Source organism: Panthera uncia (genome assembly GCF_023721935.1).
Source record: "Panthera uncia isolate 11264 chromosome C1 unlocalized genomic scaffold, Puncia_PCG_1.0 HiC_scaffold_3, whole genome shotgun sequence".
Classification (NCBI taxonomy): Eukaryota; Metazoa; Chordata; class Mammalia; order Carnivora; family Felidae; genus Panthera; species Panthera uncia.
In genome coordinates this window covers 24,050,274-24,072,665 of record NW_026057584.1, presented here as the reverse complement: position 1 = coordinate 24,072,665, position 22,392 = coordinate 24,050,274, and the positions used below count along the sequence as shown (strand labels likewise).

Here is a 22,392-nt window from a genome sequence, read left to right as displayed (position 1 = left end):
GAGTATGTACTGTGTGCCAACCTATGCTTTAAATGCTTAGATACTGGATTCTTAGGTACTGAATTCTTACATGACAAGGATAAAGAAAAAATATATATAAACATTCAGAAAATATTTTCATTCCTATTGCTCAGCTACTTAGACACATTGCTGACTGGTAAAGTAGCAGAGAGAAACACTGGAGAGAGCTAAGAGGCAAACTTATTTCACCTATGAAGCAGCATAGGACTGCCCAGTGAAGAAGAAAAAAGGGCTGGAATGAAGAAGTAAGGACGGACTAAGATTGGAATTGGTGTATGCTAAGGCTTTGCAGGAAAAGAGGACAGATTAAACTATTTATGGTGCTGGAGATTATTGATGGTATTTGAGGGAAAAGGAGATGTTCAAAGGAATGTTTTAGAAAATTTTACTCAATGGTGTGCTATGCAACCACTTCATTAATATTCTCAAGAGATATTTAGGGAAGACACATATTACATTTCAAGACGTTGGAGGATTGGATTTTTGTTAACTATGGATACATCACCATGCTAACCAGAATATACTTAGAAAGCAGCCTCAACATTTTATATACATGTGGAATTATGTATCATGCCTGTTCTGAGATGTGGTCCCATGTAATCTATTTCTAATCATCTTTAAAGCATGAAAGATTAAAAATAAATAAATTCCTAGAGCACCTGGATGGCTCAGTCTGTTAAGCATCTGACTCTTGATTTCGGCTCAGGTCATGATCTCACAGTTCGTGAGATCAATCCCCACATCAGGCTCTGCACTGTCAGCATGGAGCTTGCTTGAGATGCTCTGTTGCCCTTTCTCTCTGCCCCTCCACTGCTCTCTCTGTCTCTCTCTCTCAAAATAGAGAAATAAACATTTTATTTTTTATTTTTTTTTAACGTTTACTTTTGAGACAGAAAGAGACAGAGCATGAACGGGGGAGGGTCAGAGAGAGAGGCAGACACAGAACCTGAAGCAGGCTCCAGGCTCTGAGCTGTCAGCACAGAGCCTGACGCGGGGCTCGAACTCACGGACCATGAGATCATGACCTGAGCCGAAGTTGGACGCTTAACCAACTGAGGCACCCAGGCGCCCCAAGAAATAAACATTTTAAAAAAAGAGTAAATAAGTTCCTTTTTCTTTGTCAATTACACTAGATTTAAGGATATCCTTATAATAATATTGTCACTCATTTAATTTCTGAAATTGGTTTTTGTTTTTTTAAGAGGGTGACATTGAGGTGGAAGCATAACTAGCAGCAAGGTAGTCAAATCTAACCTATATAGAATACAGAATGGCGATTACAATCATCTACCATAGTGGAGTTTAAAGATTACAATAATCTACTTGGGTGGAAAGGAGTGGGAAATCCAAAGTGACAGTGGGAAATCAGGGATTGAGAATGGCAACCTTAGACAGAGCTCCCACTAACTAGTAATGACCACCCACCTCTCTGTCTCCAAATTGTATAGTCCTATTCTCAACCTGCCCCCAAATTCTATTACTATGTCCATATTGAGAGGGCACATAAGAAACATTAGATCCATAGCTCATTAGGGAAAGCCCAAAATTACTTCTCATCCTCCTCTACCTTAATATTTCAGAAACTAGTTTTGGAGTTTTGTTTTGCTTTGCTTTGAACCCCATTTTCCCTAATACCAGCCTTTTCTTCTCTACTCATGTTCTCTCATAATTACCATCACCAATGGATACATATTCCTAAATGGTAACTTAAGCTCTGATAAAGGTTTAAAAAAAGGTCTGTGAGGGGCGCCTGGGTGGCTTGGTCGGTTAAGCATCCGACTTCAGCTCAGGTCATGATCTCACGGTCCGTGGGTTCGAGCCCCGCGTCGGGCTCTGTGCTGACAGCTCAGAGCCTGGAGCCTGTTTCAGATTCTGTATCTCCCTCTCTCTCTGCTCCTCCCTTGTTCATGCTCTGTCTCTCTCTGTCTCAAAAATAAATAAACGTTAAAAAAAAAAATTTAAAAATAAAAAAAGGTCTGTGAAAAGGAAAAAAAAAACTGACAAAGATTATTACACATAATATCCTGCTTGATTGTTTTTTTTTTTTTTGCGGATCGATCTCCTGACCCATTTTTTAGGTTTGGATTCCTGTGTAATTCCTTGAATAACTTACCCTGTTTTTATTCTCAGTTTTGAATATTGTCTTTACCTTTGTCCTGACACTTTCCCATTTTTGTTCATCCATCTCGTGGCCAGATATGTCTCCCTTCTTTTAGACTATGAAACAACTCTAGCCTTGCTCTCTAATACTCCATTCCTCAAACCAACCCCATCCTCAGTTCTCCTGTTATTTTACTGCTAAGTCACCAGGGAACTGAGGAAGCCCAGGCCAGAACAAGAAAACTAGCCCAGCAGGATGTGAAGCAAGTGTGGCATAGAAGAGCTCATGTCTTGAGAAGTTCATACTGTCAGGAGCCATGGGATTCATAAATTCATTCAGGAAGAATCTTGGTTGGTATCCAAGATCTAAGATCTAACCAAAAGAGACTCATAAGACACAGAGTTTGAGTCAGCCACCTGAAGTTGACTATGGACATAGACACAAGTTAGTCATGGTGAAACAAGCTAAAGATGGTCAGAGACCAGATGAAAATAGTGATGGGCAGGATGGGGTACTAGATAGAATCTGGATCAGGAAACCTGAAAATCATTTTGTTGTGGTATAAACCAGCCTAAATAGGAATAAAGAGGAGATGTGAATGATCCTAGGGCAAGCACAGGGTACCTCATATTCTAGTTATAAATGTGCTTCCGGGTGTACATAATCTTGACTGCTTTGCAGAGTGAGTTGACACTATAAAGGAAGGTACTTTCTGCTAATAATTGTAAGAGCAAGACAGCTACAGACTTTTATTTAACATTCATCATTAACTTTCATAGTCATTATGTATCCAAATACATAATCTATTTGCCTTATTTCCCTATTGATGGTTTCTTCCCCCAAAGTATTTGAGCATTTTCTGTATATAATGTCTGCTTATTCAGAAATTAACCATAATTGAATATAAACTGAATAGTTACTATTTACTCTATATTGAAAAAGTTTAATTTTTTCAAGTAACTTCTCAGAAAACAAAATGTTAAATGCTCATCTGACAAATGGTATGCATATTGGTAACCTATTGGTAGGGTTAAGAATGGGGTAGGTAAGGAGACTGAAGGAAAAGAAATTGTTGACTCCAATTCTATACTACAGTTACAGTGAAGAATGTAGATTTTGTCCTCATCTTTGCCAGCACTGCTGACGTCTTAAATGTGCTAGATTACCTTATTCCCTCATTCTATCCTAATGTTGACTTTTTATGTACCTCATAAACATATGAGGGATAATTGTGAGATTGTAGGTAAGGTCATATGAGATCCCCTGAAAAATGTATCTTTGGAAGCACAGCATATTATAATTAAGACAATTTCCACAGCCTTGAAATCCTCAAAAGGCCCCAGGCTTAGTTTGGTTTGGTGCCAGAATATATCAGGTTGACAGCCAACAATCATTGCTTCTTTCTTTCTTTCTTTCTTTTTTTGTTTTCTAATAAACAGAAGACTTCTGTCACACTTAGTCCTACATATTAAATTACCATACTACCACAGGAGTTTGATGAGTTTCCATTGATTTGAGCCATCACTCAATATAAAACAATAGATGCTGACCTGACACATGAGGACAGGACAGTCATTTTTATCTTGGCAAAAAAAAAAAAAGGGGGGGGGGGGGGGGCAAGGTTAGCTTCTCCTTTAAAACAATTTAGTGCTATCTCCTTATTTTGTTCCTATTAACTTTTCCCACTAAACAATATTTTTTAAAAAGGATATATTATGAAAATATGAAATTATAAATACATCCAGGGATGCCCAGATGGCTCAGTTAGTTAAGCATCTGATTCTTGATTTCAGCTCAGGTCATGATCTCATGGTTCTTGAGATCCAGTCCCACATCAGGCTCTGTGCTGACACTGCAGAACCTGTTTGAGATTCTCTCTTTCCGTCTCTCTCTGTGCCCTTCCTCCACTTACTTTCTCTCTCTCTCCCAAAATAAATAAACTTAAAAAATATTTTTAAAATAATAAAAATACATACATACATACACACATACATAAAAAGAACACATACAAGTGTCATGAACAGTTTTTGAAAAGGTGTTCACTATCACTCATCATCAGAGATGTGTGAATCAAAGCACAATAAAATATCACCTCACATGTTACAACAGCTACTATCAGCATCACCTGGTGGCTCAGTCCAGTAAGCCTCCAGCTTTAGCTCAGGTCATGATCTTGTGGTTCACAAGGTGGAGCCCTGCATTGGCTGTGTGTTGACAGCTCAGAGCCTGGAGTCTGCTTCAGATTCTGTGTCTCCCTTTCTCTCTGCCCCTTCCCTGTTCACACTCTTTCTCTCTCTCTCTCAAAAATAAATAAACATTAATTTAAAAAAAATTAAACAGAAATTTAAAAAGATTGCTACTATCAAAAAGGTAGGAGATAGCAAGAATTGGTAAGGGTGTGGAGAAAAGGGAATCCTTGCACACTGTTGATGGGAATGCAAATTGGTATAGCCATTATGGAGAACAGTATGGAGGTTATTCAAAATATTAAAAATAGAACTATCATATGATCCAGCAATACCACTTCTGGGTATCTATCCAAAGGAAATAAAGTCAGTATCTCAAAAAGGTATCTACCACTCCTACATTCACTGCAGCATTATTCATAATAGCCAAGATATGGAAACAATCTGAGTGCTAATGGATGAATAGAAAAAGAAAAATGTGGTATATATATATATATAATGGAATATTATTCAGCCACAAAAAAGGAAGGAAATCCTTCCATTTGTGACAACATGGATGAGCCTGGAGTACATTATGCTATGTGAAATAAGTCAGACATAGAAGACAAATTCTATATGATTCCATGTATATGTGGAATCTTAAAAAGTCCACCTCATAGAACCAAAGAGAAGAGTGGTTGCCAGGGGTTGGGAGAAGCAGGAAATGCAGAGATGTTGGTCAAAGGTTACAACTGTCAGTTATAAAATGAATAAAATCTGGGAATCTAAAGTATAGCATTGTGACTATTGTTAATAATACTGTACAAAATTTGCTAAGACAGTAGATCATAAATGTTCTTACCATAGGCACACACACACACACACACAATTATGTGAGGTGATAGATGTGTTAATTAACTTGATTATGATAATCATCTCACAATGTGTATATATATTAAACCATCACATTATGCCATTGTGCATCCTAAACAATTACAAATGCATATTAATAGGTTGTTTTCTCTATCAACATTAAGTAACAAATCTTTTTAAAAAGTGGATTTAGGATTGGAAGCCTTAGAAACACTAAAATGTGTGGGGAGCTGAAGAAGAATCACCCACAAAGGCACAGAGACAGAATGGTCAGGGAAGCTCGGAGATAGCCACAGAAAGCTTTATCATGGAAGCCAAAGGGTTATAGATTTTTCACCAGAAGCGTATGTTAGGTATGGTAGAGAAAATGTGCTCAGAAAAGCAATAAAGAAATTGAATATGAAAAGGCTTGAAAGTGACCATCGACATTGACAATTAGGATGATGTTAATTTCATCATAAAGTAGCTCTCACAAAGTCATAAGCTACATTGTGTGAATGTGTGAATAGAGAGGGTCTGGATTCCAGCTGGAAATGGGAGTGGGCACAGTCAGGAAAATGACAGGGAAAGCCAAAGAGAAGAAAGGTCAAGAAAGACATTTTTTAAGCCTTAGAGAAAGGAATATATTCATTGCCCAAATGGAAGGAGTCAGTAGAAGAAAACAGACTGAAGACTTAGTTGAGAGAGAGGAGTTCTGGGTCCATTTTGAATCCTACCTATGCATTTAGCTATCACCTAGACTCCGGGACTAATTCTTCGTCCAAAGAGAATGTCATAAGCTTTAGGCTAGCATTTGAGTCTCAAGTCACCCTTGCTGATTTCTGCTACTTTCTGACTTTGTTACAGGTCCTAGTTCCTAGGCTCTGGCTTTATCCCTTGCAATCAATCGTAAACTTGAGCCATAATTCACACAAATTCTCCTATTCCAAATTTCTACCTGGATTAATCTCCAAGATTCTTTGTTCCTCTCTCTAGAATTTAGATATTTGACACATATTCCACTGTTTTTCCTCAAGTATGATATATACACTGTGATCTGCTTATCCCTATGCCCTTCTTCCTGTGAACATAATCCCAATTCTGCTTAAGTACCAAGCGACCGTATGTGTTAAGGGCAGTGAGCCCCTTCCCACCTCAGGAAGAATTTTTCTTAGTCAAAACTAGTTATGGAAATTCTATCCCCCTGAATATTGATTTGCTCTCAAACAGAATGTGTCAAAATTTTCATCTGCTGATGGTCTAGGAAAGGAGAAGCCCTGGAAGAAAAATGTCAACTTTTTTTTTCTTTTTTTACTTGATATGACTGCGTCTACACAGAGTATCTGGCATTCAGCCACAGCCAGTGACCACAAAAGAACATAGGACTACTGGGCAAGAAGAGGGAGAGAACCCAGGTTTATCAATGAGCCTCTGAATTTGTCACAGAATTGCCTACCTTCAGTCTTGTTATATGAGATTATCTGTTTTCCTACATATATTTTATTGGATTTTTCTCTTTCTTTAAACAAATAGTATATAAATGACATATTGCATAAGTAAAATCTAGAAAAAAAAGTGATTTCACTGAGGTCATACTACATGCCAGTTATTTTATATGCATTATTTTATTTAATTTTTACAACAAGCCTGTGAGGTTCATATTTGATCCACATTTAAGGGTGGGTCTGACATTTCCCCTGTGAAGTTGAAAATTCTAGGATGCATCTTTTAGTGCTGCTTCTAGACTTCCCTGATACCAGTTTGCTAGACCTTAAACTTTTCCCTTATGAATATCAAAGTTCTGTAGTAGAGCATAGGGCTATGAGTATGGTTTGAGAAAGAAAACACACTGTTCAAACCTTAGTACAGTTATTAGATGTGTAAACTAAGACACATTACTCAGGTTCTAGACTCTGTATTATTATTTGTAAAAGACAATAATATTACTTACCCCCAAAGGGTTGTGGTAAAATATTAAGTTACAGAATGCCTATGTAACTTTTAGCCAATACAGATACCAATACCAATACCAATACCAATACCAATTTGGTCATATAACAAGTGTCTTTTTATTCATGTTACTACTGCTACTGAAAAATGCAGGGTCAATTTTTAAAAATCACATCATAGAATTTTAGGACTATAAGAGACTGCAGAGATGAAATTCTGTCATATCTTCCATCAAAAGGTAATCTTAACCTAATTAAAAATGTAGCTCAGGGAAAAATATGTAAGTGATCTTTTAATGAATTTTTTTAAAAAGTTGAATAGAATGAATTTAATTACTATTATGAAACAATTATTTAGAATCAATGACCAGTTAACTAACTATTCCAATATAGCTACATGGGGGTAGGAAGAAGAGCACATCTAGTTAAAATTTAAGAACATGATCATCTCCACTGCATTTTACCATACCTGGCTGACAACTTTGTAGTGTTGTATAATTCAAAGAACACTGAACTTGGAATCAAAAGATGTAGCTGTGAGCAAGCCCCTTCTCTATTATTTATTAAGTCTGTAACTTACCATCTCTAAATCTCACCTTCTTTATCTTTAAAACAGGGTGATGATTTAATACTTTGCTTATCTCACAATTATGATTCTAAAAATCAAAATATATGCAGAAGACATTTATACATTGAAATGTGCAGTATAAATGTAAGGAAAATAAAAATTTCAGGGAACACAAATGGTGGAAACTTCACACTTTGCATTCTATCACATGTTCTTCAAGGTTTTTCTCCCCCTTGGGATATTTACTTATTATTTATTCAGCAGCCTTTCTGAAACCTCACATAGTAACACAGCACAGTGCCATGGATGGCTGTAGATTCAACCAGAGCCTTTTGATGATGGTGATCTTTGAAGGTTTCCCCTGTATAGAGCTACTCTCACTTTGCTCACTACAATTGATAGAATCAAGCTACAGGCTTAACATATGATAGTCAGTTTGAGTCAAGGTTGGAAATCACTCAATCAAGAAACCACTCAGTCACTCTGTCTAAAAAACAAATGGATTAGAGAAGAAAAACCAAGATGACTCAGACCCAATTCTGAAAACGTTTTTAATGGGGCATTGATTCAGCCTCTACTGAATATTTACTAAAAATAAAAAATAATATTGGCAACACTCTTTGTGCAGTCTTTTTTAGACAGCTGTGACATCTAAGGAATACTTGGAACACTGCATATAAAAATTCTATAAATAATAGCATCATTCTTGTCTATGATTATTTTTCTCATTCTAAAAAGTCCTTGAATAAAATGAGCTATTTTTCAGGAATGTCAGAAAGCTCCAGAAATTAATAAATTGAGCACCACTACTCATTAATCTATTATTGCAATTTTTAGTTAGTGTGAAAGTTCAGAATCCTTTTCTCCATACAAAATATACTTTATGGGCTGGTTAGATTCTCAGACTGGCCCAAAACTTGACAGAAAACTCCATGTGACACAAAAACGGTAAGAGGCTACTCCGAAAGCTAAGGTAATCACTGACAGCATTGACAGTGGACATTATATAAGAGGCAAAACAAACCAGGAACAAGAAGGCCATGGACCATTTCTGGGGGCCACATTTGAGGAGGAATAGACCAGTGAATCATATAGAAACCACAGGTTAGCACTCTGTTTCCCTTCACAGCCAAGGATTCAAAAGGAATAGTCTACATTAATTGACTATGCAGCTATTCATTGAAAATTTGTTACATACTGTTGATTATAATAAAGGAGATAACCAGTTTGGAGATATTACTAGAGTATACCTATAGGACTACAATCATTTGGTTTTAGGGAATGCAAATGCTCAACTTTCCAAGGAAATGTCAAACTGCTTTCTGAAGTTATTTAACCAATTTAATATCCTACTGGCAGTACATAAATTTTCACACTCTTCTCTATCCTTTCCAATACTTGATATAGTCAGATTTCTTGATTTTTGTCAGACTAATTGGTATAAAATTATATCTGATTATTCTCTTAAGTTGCATTTTCCTGGCTATTAAAGAGATTAAGCACCTTTTTTTCCACTTATTCCTCATTTTGTTTCATTTCTGTTCATATTATTTGTCTATTTTTCAATTAGGTTGCTTGTTTTTCTTATTGATTCATAAGGATTTTAGAAGAAAAAAATATATATATATTTTTTAGAAACTAATAGTTAATTGTCTTGCAAATTTTGTCTTCAGTTTACTGCTTGTCTTTTTACTTTATTTATTTACCTTTGATGAATAGCACCTCTTAGATCCAATGTAGTTAAATTTATCAGTCTTCTCTCTTATGTTAGCACTTTTTATTGCTTAAGAAGTCTGTCCTTACTCAGAAGGCATAAGATGGTCTCCTGTATATATTTTTTAAAGTTTCAAATATTTCACATTTAAATCCTTTATCTACCTAGAATTGATTTTTGAGTATGTGGTCCCCAGTAACTTTTTAATTCATGCATTTTCAATTGTGCTGCAGTCCTTCCCAAACCAAAATCGCTCTGGTTCAGGTCATAACTGGCCTTCCTGTTATCAAATCCAATGGGTAATTTCCTATCTCCATTTTTTGTTTTGTTTTGTTTTTTTGTTTTGTTTTGATTTGTTTTGTTTTGCAGCATTTAAGAATCTCCAGAATCCTTTCTTCTTGAATCTGTCTTCCACTTCATCTTTCACTTCATGGCATTAGTCTTCCCAATTTTCCTTCTACCTCTTGATTGATCTTTTCTCAGCCTTCATAGCTTTCTCTATTTGCATCCTAAATGGTGGTGTGACCCAGGGCTCCATCATCAATCACTCTTATCATCTATTTAGTAGTTCCCAGTATTCTCCCCATATCCTTGTTTAATTAGACACATATATTCTAATGACTCTCACATCCATTAAATTCAGCTCAGGCCTCTATTCATATCACTAGGTCTCCTGACCCAACTGCCTACTGAAACTGCCATTGGGGATATCCCAAAGACATCTCAAAATAATCTTTTTTTAAAAAATTTTTTAAACATTTATTCATTTTTGAGAGACAGGGACAGACTGCAAGCAGGGGAGGAGCAGAGAGAGGGACACACAGAATCCGAAGCAGGCTCCAGGCTCCGAGCTGTCAGCACAGAGCCCGATGCGGGGCTCGAACCCATGAACCATGAGATCATGACCTGAGCCGAAGTTGGAGGCTTAACCAACTGAACCACCCAGGTGCCCCTCAAAATAATCATTTTTAAAAGAAAACTTTTCTTCCATCCATCTACTTTGCAAAATCTGTTCTCTTGCTTCATTCTCTAACCTAGAAATTGATGCCACCCTCTACCTGGTTAACAAATCAGAAATAGAAAGCCATCCTACACTCTTGCCTTGTCATCACTCTTCTTCATCCTCTGCATCTAATCAATCACCTAGTTCTACGGATTCTTTTACCTACATATCTCTCGTGGGTTCAGATCCCTCTGATGCTGCCTTAGTTCAAGGACCCATCATTTTTTACTTTTACAGTAGTCTTTCAAATGGTCTTCCTGGAGCCAGGCTGGTCCTCCAGAATCCATGATCTGTACCTGTCAGAGTGATCTTTATAAAATGCAAATCTGATCATGATGCAGAAAGGAAAAGCCTTATCCTCAATATAATATTCCCACACTCCTCAGCCCTTACAGTGCTCCAGCCCACACTTCTGGTGCATCACTCCACACAGAGATGACCATCAATCTTCCCGCAGTTCCATCATAGATATTTCTGCTGAGATATCACTCTTGGATTAAAGGGGATACTCTGCTTACCAGTCCTTACTTTTGCCAGTTTCTGGTTCACCCAGCTGCCACTACAGTATGGACTCTCCTCTCAGCCTCTCTCTCTTTGTCAAATTACCACTTTATTAGCCCTTTAATGCTGATATCTGAATCTCCCTTTCCACAATTAAAAGACTCTGCAAAATCAAAATTCTTTACAAAATTCTCTATATAGCTCCTCACCTGAGCTAAAATATGGCTCTCACTTGAAGCTATACAATCAAGCACATGAAATCATGCTGGTCTTTTTCTTACCCAATATATCCTATGGGGTCTGCATAAGGTTCATGTCATCCTTGCTCCTCACTACCACTTCTGGGGTGTAAATGTTGCATCATTATACAAAGTACCTGTTCCTTTGATGTCTGTGTCATTCTTCTATATGAACCTTTATTCCCCATTGTGGCTTTATCTACAAATTTTCTGATGCTCTCCCCCATTCACTGACAATTTTTACATCTCCCCATGACAAGGGGAGTAATTATGGGTGTAATCAATACTTACATAAACAACATATCCAAACCTTGGCTCTTCATTTCTTGACCTAATCCTTAATAACCTCCTAATTATCTCCACTACTTATCTCACTCTATATATCCTCCCTCTGGACAACCTTGTCCTCTCACATAGCTCTAAGTTCTTCCTATTTTACATTTTCTGCCAAAACTCTTCCAACCAGACTCATGCTTTGAGCTCCAGATGTGTAAGTAACTCCTACTGGAATCTTCATTTGAATGTCTTCTAAACACCTTGAATTAAAAACTGAACTCACTATATGCATCTATTTTAAAATCTTCTTCTCTTTCTCTATGATACCATATCTCAGAAGAAGGTACAACTATCTACCCAGTTGCTAAAGGAGTTATTATTTCCTTCTATTTTGTTATTCTCCAAATTAAATCAATCATTGAATCACCATCTCTTAAATATACCTCAAATCTTTTCCCTTCCTTTCATCCTCATGACACTATCTTAAATCAAACCATTGTACATCTTTGTCTGATACAGCAACAGACTTCTGATGGGTTTCCCTTTCTCCAGTCTTTCTTTGTTTTAACATAGTTTTACATGGCATGGCAGCATGAGTCATTTTCCAAAAATGCAAATCTGTTTATACCCTCTATTAAAATCCCTTGGTGACCTTAGCACTTCTTCCCTCTTGTGAACTAAAGTAGGGGTAGGGGGAAAACCTGCTTTTAAATGCTTTATTTTTCTGCCTCAAACATACAAAAAGGATCTGGATAACTGCACAAAACTATTCTTTACTTGAGGCTAAAGCTATAGTTACTCAAAAGAATTACGGGGTCTCTAAGGGAGGTGTAGTTATCCAAAATTAGTCCTTCCACCCTTTCGACCACCCTCCCCAGCATCCTCCTGGCCAGCCTCAAATATTTTAGCCCTTTTGAACTTCATATACTTTTGCTCCCTAACAAGTATTTTTTATGCCATTTTCTCCTCATTCTCAAGGTCATACCTCTTCTTGTGCAAGTTGTCAGTCACTTCTGTTGATTTTCCTACTAGATGGGGATAGAAATGAGATTCAGGGAAATAAAACCTCACAGTAGTCAGCTCTCCTCAGTGGTAAGGTCTCCTTGAGCGGGATGTGAAAGATAATCAGAATTTTCACATTGCAGTAGAGTTTTACCAACTTTCATTATGTTAAAACAACACAATATGTGTCTCTTTCTATTATCTTAGAATATGCCTGAATCCTGAAAGAGGAACATAAAAGAAATATTTTTAAAAATATAGCCATACTTTTATAGCTTGTCATTGCCTTTAGTATAATCATTAATGTCTACTTAGTTTGTCTCATCTTTCCCCATGTTCCTACTGGTACTTGATGCTTACAGAAGACATTGGTTCCCCTTGCATGTCTGGTAAGCATTCACCATTTCTGTATGTCCTAACATCATATTGTAAGGTACCTATGACTGTTTGATTACTTTCTCCAGTCACAAGAGCATGCTTGGCTAATATTCAGGGCAGGCCAGATGTGCTGGGGCATTAGCATACTCAGGAGCAGCTCTCAACCAACTATGATGGGAATTAAGTAGAACAATTTTGAAGAATGCTGTATATGTCCTTTCAGAGGTCCCCAGTGGAAATAGGCCCTAGTGATCTTCCAAGGTAATCTGGTCATTAATGTACCCTGTATTGCCTTTGATACCTTCTCAGTGTCTCTTCCTCCTTATCTACAAAAGCTTTTTCAAACAACCTCTTATAAATAAACTATTTGGACTCAAACCCTTTATATCAAGGACTGCTTTTGAGGGAACCCAACTTCAGATAAGTAGTACCAGAAAAAGTCCTAAAAAGCAAACTTTGGGGACTGAATTTTGTATTTGGATCATTCACTAGTGAGATGGCAACAAGAACCCCATTGCTGGTGACAAGCCCTAATATGCTGTGGCACCACTATTACAAGAAATTCTTAGATGTCATTGGTGGTGAATTGGGATCAGGTAAAGGTGGGAATTAAAAATACTGCTCTTAAAGACTGTGAAATAGTTTGGCTAGTGTTAATAGCTATAGAAGTTCTGAAGGAGAAAATGACACTCTCAGGTCAATCAACTATCAACAGGGATCAGGGAAAAAGCCAGAAGAATGCCTTCATGGCAGAATTTAAAAATACTTTATTGTCCATTTCTCAGATACTGCTTTAAGTCAGCCCAAACTTGGATTGTGGTGGTAAATGAAAGGGTTACACAAGTGGCTAAATTCAAAGCCTCCAAAAGTCACCTATGCTGATTTCTTCAGGGAAGAAATAAGATCCTAAGATTCAGAATGGAGACATCTGAGTAAATACGCTTGACAATTTTCAATTTCTAGATTTCTCTGGACAGGCAAAAGTGGTTCCCTCTACTTCCTACAAGAGAGCAGATTCCCCATACCTGTAGTCCAAGAAAAATCCTCCTCTGTCCCAAGGCAAATGACTGGCATGAGAATGCTCACCCTGCTTAAGATCTATACATGCCTCACCTCATTGCGTCTAGACCAGCAATGAGAATCATACGTCAGAATCATTTTAGTGGGGAAGTACTGTTCCCACCATGGGAGGAAAGCAAGTATTCACCAAAAGAATGGGAGGATCTAACTAATGTTCCTACTAGGAGAAGATACCTTTGGATAAATAATGGGAATAAGAGATGGGAACTGGGAGCAGGAATATAAGCCACAGGAATATAGTGGAGAGTTATTGATTTAGGAAACCTATTCTGTGTCTCTAGTTTAATATCGTGATAAGGATGTCTAGAGATGGTATTAATATTATACTGAAATGTTGATTTGTAGCTTACAAACAACAATGGCATATAGCACATGAAGTAAAGATGTAGAAATAGCCTTGATAAAGTATTAAGAAGGGGTGTAGTGTCATAGAATGTTCACATGCAAAGATGAATTTGCTACACAAGATGTATCAGATGTAAATACATCAGTATCAGAATTGAGTTAAAATGTAGGATCCCCAGCTGGTGTCATAGAATTGTTTGGTATGGGAAAACCTCCACACATCTGATGTCAACAGTATGGTGAATATAGTAGTCATGTGAGAATAAAAGAAAAACTCAGGAATAGGGTGGGTTTTCTACACAGAGACCTAACTGCAGGTGCTTTTCCAGATGTGGTATCTTAACTAGAACAGATCAAAATGGCTTTGGAACTTGTAGAAGGCTATTCATCTAGAGATTACATTATTTCCAATCTCATCAAAAAAGAACTCTCTCATCAAGAGAAGTTTGCTTTCACCTGGAGTGGACAACAATATACATTTATAGTCTTGCTTCAAGCCTAAGTTAACCCTCTTTCTCTCTATCATAATATAGCCTTGATAATGACATTTTCACAAACATGACACTAACCTATTATTTTAATGGATCTGAAAAGCAGGAAATGACATAAATATGTGCCACTGATAAGATATCTGTTCACCAGAGGATGACAGACAAACTCTAAAATGACTCAAGATCTTGCCATATTGGTGAGGTTTTTAGAGGTCATTATCTGGAGGTATTCTTGGATATCTACTCAAAGTGAAAGGATAAGTTCCCACATGTTTCCCCTTCTACTTCTATATGTTAGATATAGCAAACGCTATATTTGGAACGACTGCTCCTACACATTTACATGGTAATATGAAAGTGAGAATTGGGTTCTAAAAGGCCCACATGGTACAAGTTAACATGAAAAAAGTAGCTCATACCTACCCTTCTCCTTCAGTTCACATATACAATCCAATAGGGAAATTCTGAAGATGTGATAGGCTACCTCAATACATTGAGGTGGGCCACAAATTTACTGCTAAAACACACAGCCCAAGTCAAGATGGCCTTGAAAGACCACGGTAAAGGCAAACTGAATAGCACACCTAATTGTCAACTTCATGTGGAAAGAGAACAAAATGCTCAGACTACTTGGAGATGAAGGGAAGAAGTCCTGGGTAATCCCACCAGACAAGCAATTTGGAAGAGTGAGTGTTGACCAAGGTGAGAGGAATCTAGAATAACTGGTAGAAGACACAAATTATATATTTCAAATTTTGCCTTGGGATTAACTGCAGCAACAAAGACTATAGTTGTCCCCATATCTCTCCCATTATAAGTTTGTTTGTTTGTTTGAATTGTGACCAAAAACCTTGAGGTCCATTGAGAGCAGAGAGGACTCAGTATGGGACACTGTACCTAAACACATTTTATTTCAAATGCCTGTGACTCTGCATGAGAGCTTTCTCTGACTATAAGAGCTTATTTGACCTACGTGCTAGCCAACATAGAAATTCTGGGGAGTTAACATCCCTAAGAACAGCCTTCAATCAACTGCAGATAGAATTGATAAATAAATACCTTGCCTTCCTCACCTTTCAGATATCACAATTCTCAGGCATATTCTATGCAGTTTTCCAGAGTTCCACAGTGAGAGTAAGCCCCAATGTTCAAAGAAGTAGCCTGGTCATGAATGCATTCTGTACTGGGTTTCCTACCTTCCCAATCTTTCTTGTTTACTTTTCTCTGATCATGTTCCAAATAAGCTACTTTCACTCAAACTCATGCCTCAGGATCTGCTACTGAAGAATCCAACCAAAGATAATATGAACTTTATTTCAGGTACTAAGATATTCCCTGTTTTGTTTCCTCTTCCAGTACACTGTCCCCACCCTATGAACCTCTACCTCCCAGGTTCTTCTAGCTAAGCTTTATATGTCTTTCTAGTTTTAGCATAATGGGTATGCCCTTAGAAGGGTTACTGTAATCCCAGGACAAATTAGATTTAAGAAATGTATGCTCTCATGGCTTTTCATATATCCCTTACCATAGTTACCAGACTTGTTATTGTGTCTTTATTTTCCAATTAACTGTAATTGTTAAGAAGACAGGGATGATGTCTTTGTTCTCAACAAATCTCAAATGTATAGCACAATGCCAGTATATAGTAGTCACTCAATAAATATTTGTTGAATGAAGCCACTTACAAACTAAATTTATTACAATGGCTTTCTGAGTTTGCAGTTAGATGCTGGGAATGCTAAAAAGAAAAAAAAAAAAAAGGCTTGTTGGTTGCAACAACTGCTGATGTACAGTTCCTTCTATCAATTCCTAAATACTAAATACTGCTGTTGGTGGTTGTTAACAGTCTGATGCATATCTGTACTTGTTGATAGCAAAAGGCTTGGAATCTAGCTGCCTGGGTTCAAATACCAACTCAGCCTCTTAACAGTGGTATGACCTTGGGCAATTCAGTGCCTCAGTTTCCACATCTGTAAAATGGGGATAATAAAAGTACCTACTTCCCAAGGTTGTTGTGAGGATTAAATGTGAAAGATCATATGTGAAACACTTAAAATAATATGTGCTATGTAGATGTTTCCTATAGTAAAAATTATTATTTTTATTAAATCTACAAAGTCAAGAGCAGCTGGGTGGTTCAGTCTGTTAAGCATCAACTCTTAATTTCAGTTTAGGTCATGATCTCGCAGTTTGTGGGATTGAGCCCCATATCAGGCTCTGCGCTGACAATGTGGAGCCTGTTTGGGATTCTCTAGTTCCCTCTCCCTATGCCCCTCACCTACTCATGCCCTCTCTAGATCTCTCTCAAAATAAATAAACATTGAAAATAAATAAATAAATAAATAATAAATCCATTAGTCCAGAGCAGCCTCACAATGAGTGCAAGTGTTAGAAAGCAAATTTTTATTCAATCTAAAAATGACTTTCCAACAATTTATCCAACAGTGGAATTAACTGTCTTGCAATAGTAAATGTTACACCACTAGAAATTAAACCATCCAATCAAGCTGCAGCTGTCTATTCTGGAATGCAGTAGAGATTATTTTTTAATACTAAAATATTCTATGACTTCCCCAGTACCACATTATGATAGCACATGCTAATTTGTACACAATGTCTTTTTTAAGAACCTCAAATCCCTTATATTTTAAAACTTTCTTTCCCCTTTAAGAGGTAGAAAACTAAATATTGATCCAAGGAGGCAAAAGAGAACATTATCATAAACTCTTTCTTAAGTATCTCTTCCAACTAGATGACAGCCATAACTATTCAGCTAAAAATGATACTACTAAAGTCTGGCTATGACCATACGAACTAGAATAAAAGCACCCATTTTCTCTCTACTTAGTTAAGACACTTCTTGGGTTTCACGGTCTAGAAAATACATATAAGAGGATCATAATAGTGCTAGTCAGTCTACCGCATGCATAGGTAGGGGGATCCTAGAGAAAAGGAATCTTGAAAAACATGAAAAAGCGTAAGAAATATCTAAATTCTTTTACTTTGCAAGAATCTGCATGCCCCCAAAAGAAAAGTTAAAAAATAATTCACTAAGGCCTACCTCTGAGGTTTGATCAGGAAACAGCACTATTTTCCCCCCAATTCTCCATATTATCTAGCACCCCCTGGCTCACTCCCCAGGATAACTATCTAACCCTGGTCACACAGGAACTATATGTAGAAACAAACTTCTATGTTTCCCTGACAAAACCATTACATGCGATTGTATTCCTTGTTTAATTTTTGTTCCATCTAGCAGTATTTTGCATTATATAAACCCAACACTTAGAAAAAGAAATTGATACAGAGATTGAATTGAATCATTTGAGCATAATGGTCACATTGAAAGTTCTCTAATGACATTAGTATAAGAACTGGAACTCAACAATGAAGTTTCTAAAAAAATTCATAGGTCTTACTACATTTTCCTTGACCATTCTTTAAATGCAAACCGTGTAGAAAATTAAAACCTCAATTAGCACAGAATTGTTCTCTCCTAAATTCATGGAGACAAGTTGTAGCTCTAAAAGGACAACTTTATTAAGTTAATTGTACATTTTAAAAAACTTGTCACCATATTCTTTTCTCCTCTGTTGTGTACTAATTAAAATTTGGTCTTAGAAAACACTATTTGGAGTTTTCTTTTGGAATTCTTAAGTGGTATTAGTTATACGGTGGTTTAACCCTAGACCAAATCCATATAATAGCTCATTTCTTGTCTTACAGTATCTCCATTGTGACATTCTTGTCATTTGTGTGTATATTAAAAACTGAGTTTGTGGGACTTGCCCTTCTAAAAAAGCAAACCAACTAGTTTAACTTCCCAGAGCAATTACACAAGAAAACTCTAAAACTCTCTTTGCCAGGTAAACTTTTCAGTTACTTTCTTTCTTTTCAAGAGAGAAAGAAAGAAAGGAAAGGAGGGAGGGAGGAAGGAAGGAAGGAAACTCTTCAGAGTCAAGTAAACAAAGGATAAAATAATTATAATTGACAGAAATGTCCTTAATATTAAGTTATTAAATACTGTATGAAATTTTTTTAGAACATTAGTTCAGTGAGTCTACAAGTAATTTTTTCATAGTTCTAATCTTTTGAGTTTATAACCTTGAGTAAACCTTTTCACCTCAACCTTTTCTCAAATCCTTCACTCCTTATGCCATATAAAAATAAAAGGGCAATGGAAGTCGTAGCTCATAGATTGTTTTGAGAATTCCAAATTAAGTAGTAGACAAATTCTCAAACTTTAGTCTTTGTACCAGGAATGTTTGTCCTGGTGAGCCACACGATCTGGGGCACATTTGTCAGCTTCTTGCCAGCTCATTGTCCTAATTATCCATTATTTCTTGTATTACATTAATCATTCCAGAGAAACAGGTATTGAAAGTATGGGAGGATTGGCCTGCCTCAGATGGCAATCCACAGTTCAATGTTGTGTGTGTGTGACTGTGTGTGCGTGTCTTAAAAACAGAGTATGTGGTGAAATTTTGGTATCTGAGTAAGAACTCCAAGACTCCCAGGATTTAGGGGGCAGTATCTATGCTATGAGGACAGTGTTTACACTAGATCTATCTCCCCTCAAAATCTCAAAAATCAAGAATTCATCCTATTTTTTAAAAAAATCTTTATTTATTGTTGAGAGACAAAGAGAAAGCATGAGTGGGGAAGGAGCAAAGAGAGAGAGAGAGAGAGACAGAATCCCAAGCAGGCTTCACACTCTCAGTGCAGAGCCCAATGTGGGGCTCAAACTCACAAACTGAGAGATCGTGACCTGAGCCAAAACTGAGTCAGATGCTTAGCTGACTGTCCAGACACGCCAAGAACGTGCCCTATTTTTGAGTTAGTTATCTGATGTGTCTATTATACTGGGCTAAATTGTGATTCCCTTCTCCATAATCTCTGTCTTCATGTAGAGGACAGAACTCTTTCCTTTATTTTCTCATTTTCCTTATATATCTTATGTGATAGATGATTAATAGCCTCAAATTCTTCCCATGCCAATACTCATGTTTCTTTGTTATAGGACTTTACTGTTTCTCCCATGCAGAAGTTGAGCTTATTTTTCAACTGCTTTGAATATGGGCTGTCCTTGTTACTTGCTTTGATAGAGTATGCCTGAAGTGATATGTGAATTTAGGTGTCTAGACCTCAAGAGGCCTTGCAGCTTCTGCCTTTGCCCTCTTGGAATACTGCCCTGAAACTTCCAGGTAAGGAAGCCAATCTAGTCTACTGAAGAAACAGAGGTCACATGGAGACTTGAAGTGACCCAGCTGACAGCTACCACCACCTGCCTGCCATCTTTGACACTCCACCTGAACCTTTAACAGAATGTAACCACCTGAATGACCCAAGGCAAAGTAGCACAGGAACCACCTTGCCTACTGATAGAACCATGAGAAATAATACATCAGTTTTAACAAAGCCACTAAATTTTGGACTGGTTTGTATAGAGACATATGGACAAAGTAAGACTACAAGAGTCTGAACTTAGATTGATTTCACGCTTCTCAACTTTTAGTGTCTTAATTCATGCTGCTAAGATTGTACCCTGGTTTAGAGTTTTGACTTTTGAGTGTGAATTATTCTTGGTCATCTGAAAAGACCCAATATGGCTATTCTGGAATAAACTCATATTTGGGAATAAATAAATAAAATTGGAAATAAATAAATAAATAAAATTTGGAAGTAAAATTGGAAGCCATTTTATTTACATATAATTTTATTCAGAATGTGGAAGGATGAACATTCGTGGGTTACTAGTAAGCTATCTGACACAGGAAGTAGGTTTAGGAATTTTGGACAACGATGATTCCCAGTCCATTGTTTTCATCTAATGATAGCCTTATGGTCTATTCCTATCTTTTTGACCCTTGCCTGGGAAGAAGGAGCCAACCTGGCAAAACGCCTTTAAAGCTTTTTTGGAAGTGATACAATCTAAATGTGGCCATAAGTGTAACCAGAGAAATACTAGGGCTTTGATAGTACTTTAAATCTTTTCCCACCTTCCAAAGTTTATGGTGTGTTTGAAGAGGAAGGGGTGAACCATCATGACTAGTATTTAGCAACAATTTTGTGATTTGTTTCTTCTACCTAGAAACTGCCTCAGAACAATACAGGCAAGGATTTTGTAAGCATTTAAGTGCTGTTTTGTTATAGTCGACTCAAAAAAGAAAGATAACGATGTGGTCTAGTGGTTTTCACATGTATTTGAATGTCAGCAACTCTGAGTTGTAATCTCATCCAACTGTCTTTCTGGCTGACTCCAATTACGTAAGAAAAATTACCTAACTTCTCTCTGTCTCATTTTTCCTACTTATAAAAATGGAAGAAATTGTCCTTAATGCCCAGAGTTATTTAAAAAGTAACTAATATTTAATAATACATACATACATACATACATACATACATAAATACTGATTCATTTTATTATTTCTTTTGTTAAATATCTTAGGGAAAAATTTATATGGGAGCAGTGAGGTTTATGTGTTTTTTTTCCCCATTTTAAAGCAACTCACTCCCAGTTCAGCAGCATGGAGAATCTGATTTGTTGTTAGCTCCTGTGCTGGGCAGTGATTCAAATTCCGGAGGTTAGTGGCAGCATCTCAGAGAGATTCTCAGATTTTCAAAGCTCCATTTTCTTTTAATTAGCTCCTTCTCTGCCTCAGGCAACAAGTTCAGGGAATCAATAGGTTAGACTGAGTACAGACTTTGCAAGTATCAGGAGCTACGGTATGTTGGGACTTGTCAGACCCTGGATTCAGGTTTCAGGAGGTAAGCATCACTGGTCCGAGAACACTCAGAAATTTCTGATATTTCAAACAGAAGCACCTCACCAGCTTCTGGAGACTGTCTGACCATGATTACCAGACAGGGACTACCATTACTTTCAACCACACTTGGCCTTTTACAAATCACCGAAGCTCCAGGGCTTGCCCTAGAGGCCTGGAGACCTAGGCAGACACTGGTTAAGTGTTAATATCACCTTTGAAAGAAGCTGAAAGCATGAATTCAGCTGAGTTCCCAACTCCACACACTATCTGTTCCCCTACTCTTATTATTTCTCCTGTCATAAGGCTTTCTCAGTACCCAGAAGACATTTTGACTAACACTGGTTATATTCTGACTTTGTTTAAATTCTTAATTTATAGCATTACTATTCCTCACTTATTGTAAACATGAGCTGCACAGAGGCTGACAACAGCTTTGCTAAGTGAGGCACAATGGATTTATTTCTAGGGTTCAAACCTCGATTGAATAGTTCCTGTTGCTTTAGGTGTTGCAATAATTGTTCTGGCACAGACTATACAAAGTCAAGGGCAAAACATTTGGGATTCTTTGTGAGCATTCATTATTTATGCTGGAAATGGAACTCCAAAATTCCTTTAAAAAAATCAGATTGACATGAAAAAAACAAAGAAGACAAAACCTTCATAATAAATCAGTCAGTAGCCAGTATTAAGTGACAGTAAATACCATTAGGACTTGTTCTGTTTAAAACTATAAGGAGTATGAAGCAGTATGAGCCTGAGTGTTTGTCTGAAAGAATCACAAGTACCTGAAAAGTTGAAAAACCAGTAAACTAATTTTTAAATTGTATGTTAGTTACATTTTTAAAAATGTTCAAAATATTTCAAAATAAATATTTTGTAATACCTCTAAATTTCAAGCAATTTTAATCTGGAAAAATACAATGAATATACACCCAAATGT

The 22,392-nt window shown here is 36.9% G+C and overlaps 1 long non-coding RNA gene across 1 annotated transcript in view; it reads right to left on the bottom strand.

Moving 5' to 3' along the window:
- The window catches only part of LOC125911232 (uncharacterized), a 51,112-nt gene that overhangs the window by 9,690 nt on the left and 19,030 nt on the right, over nt 1-22,392 (bottom strand). The window lies entirely within an intron of this gene.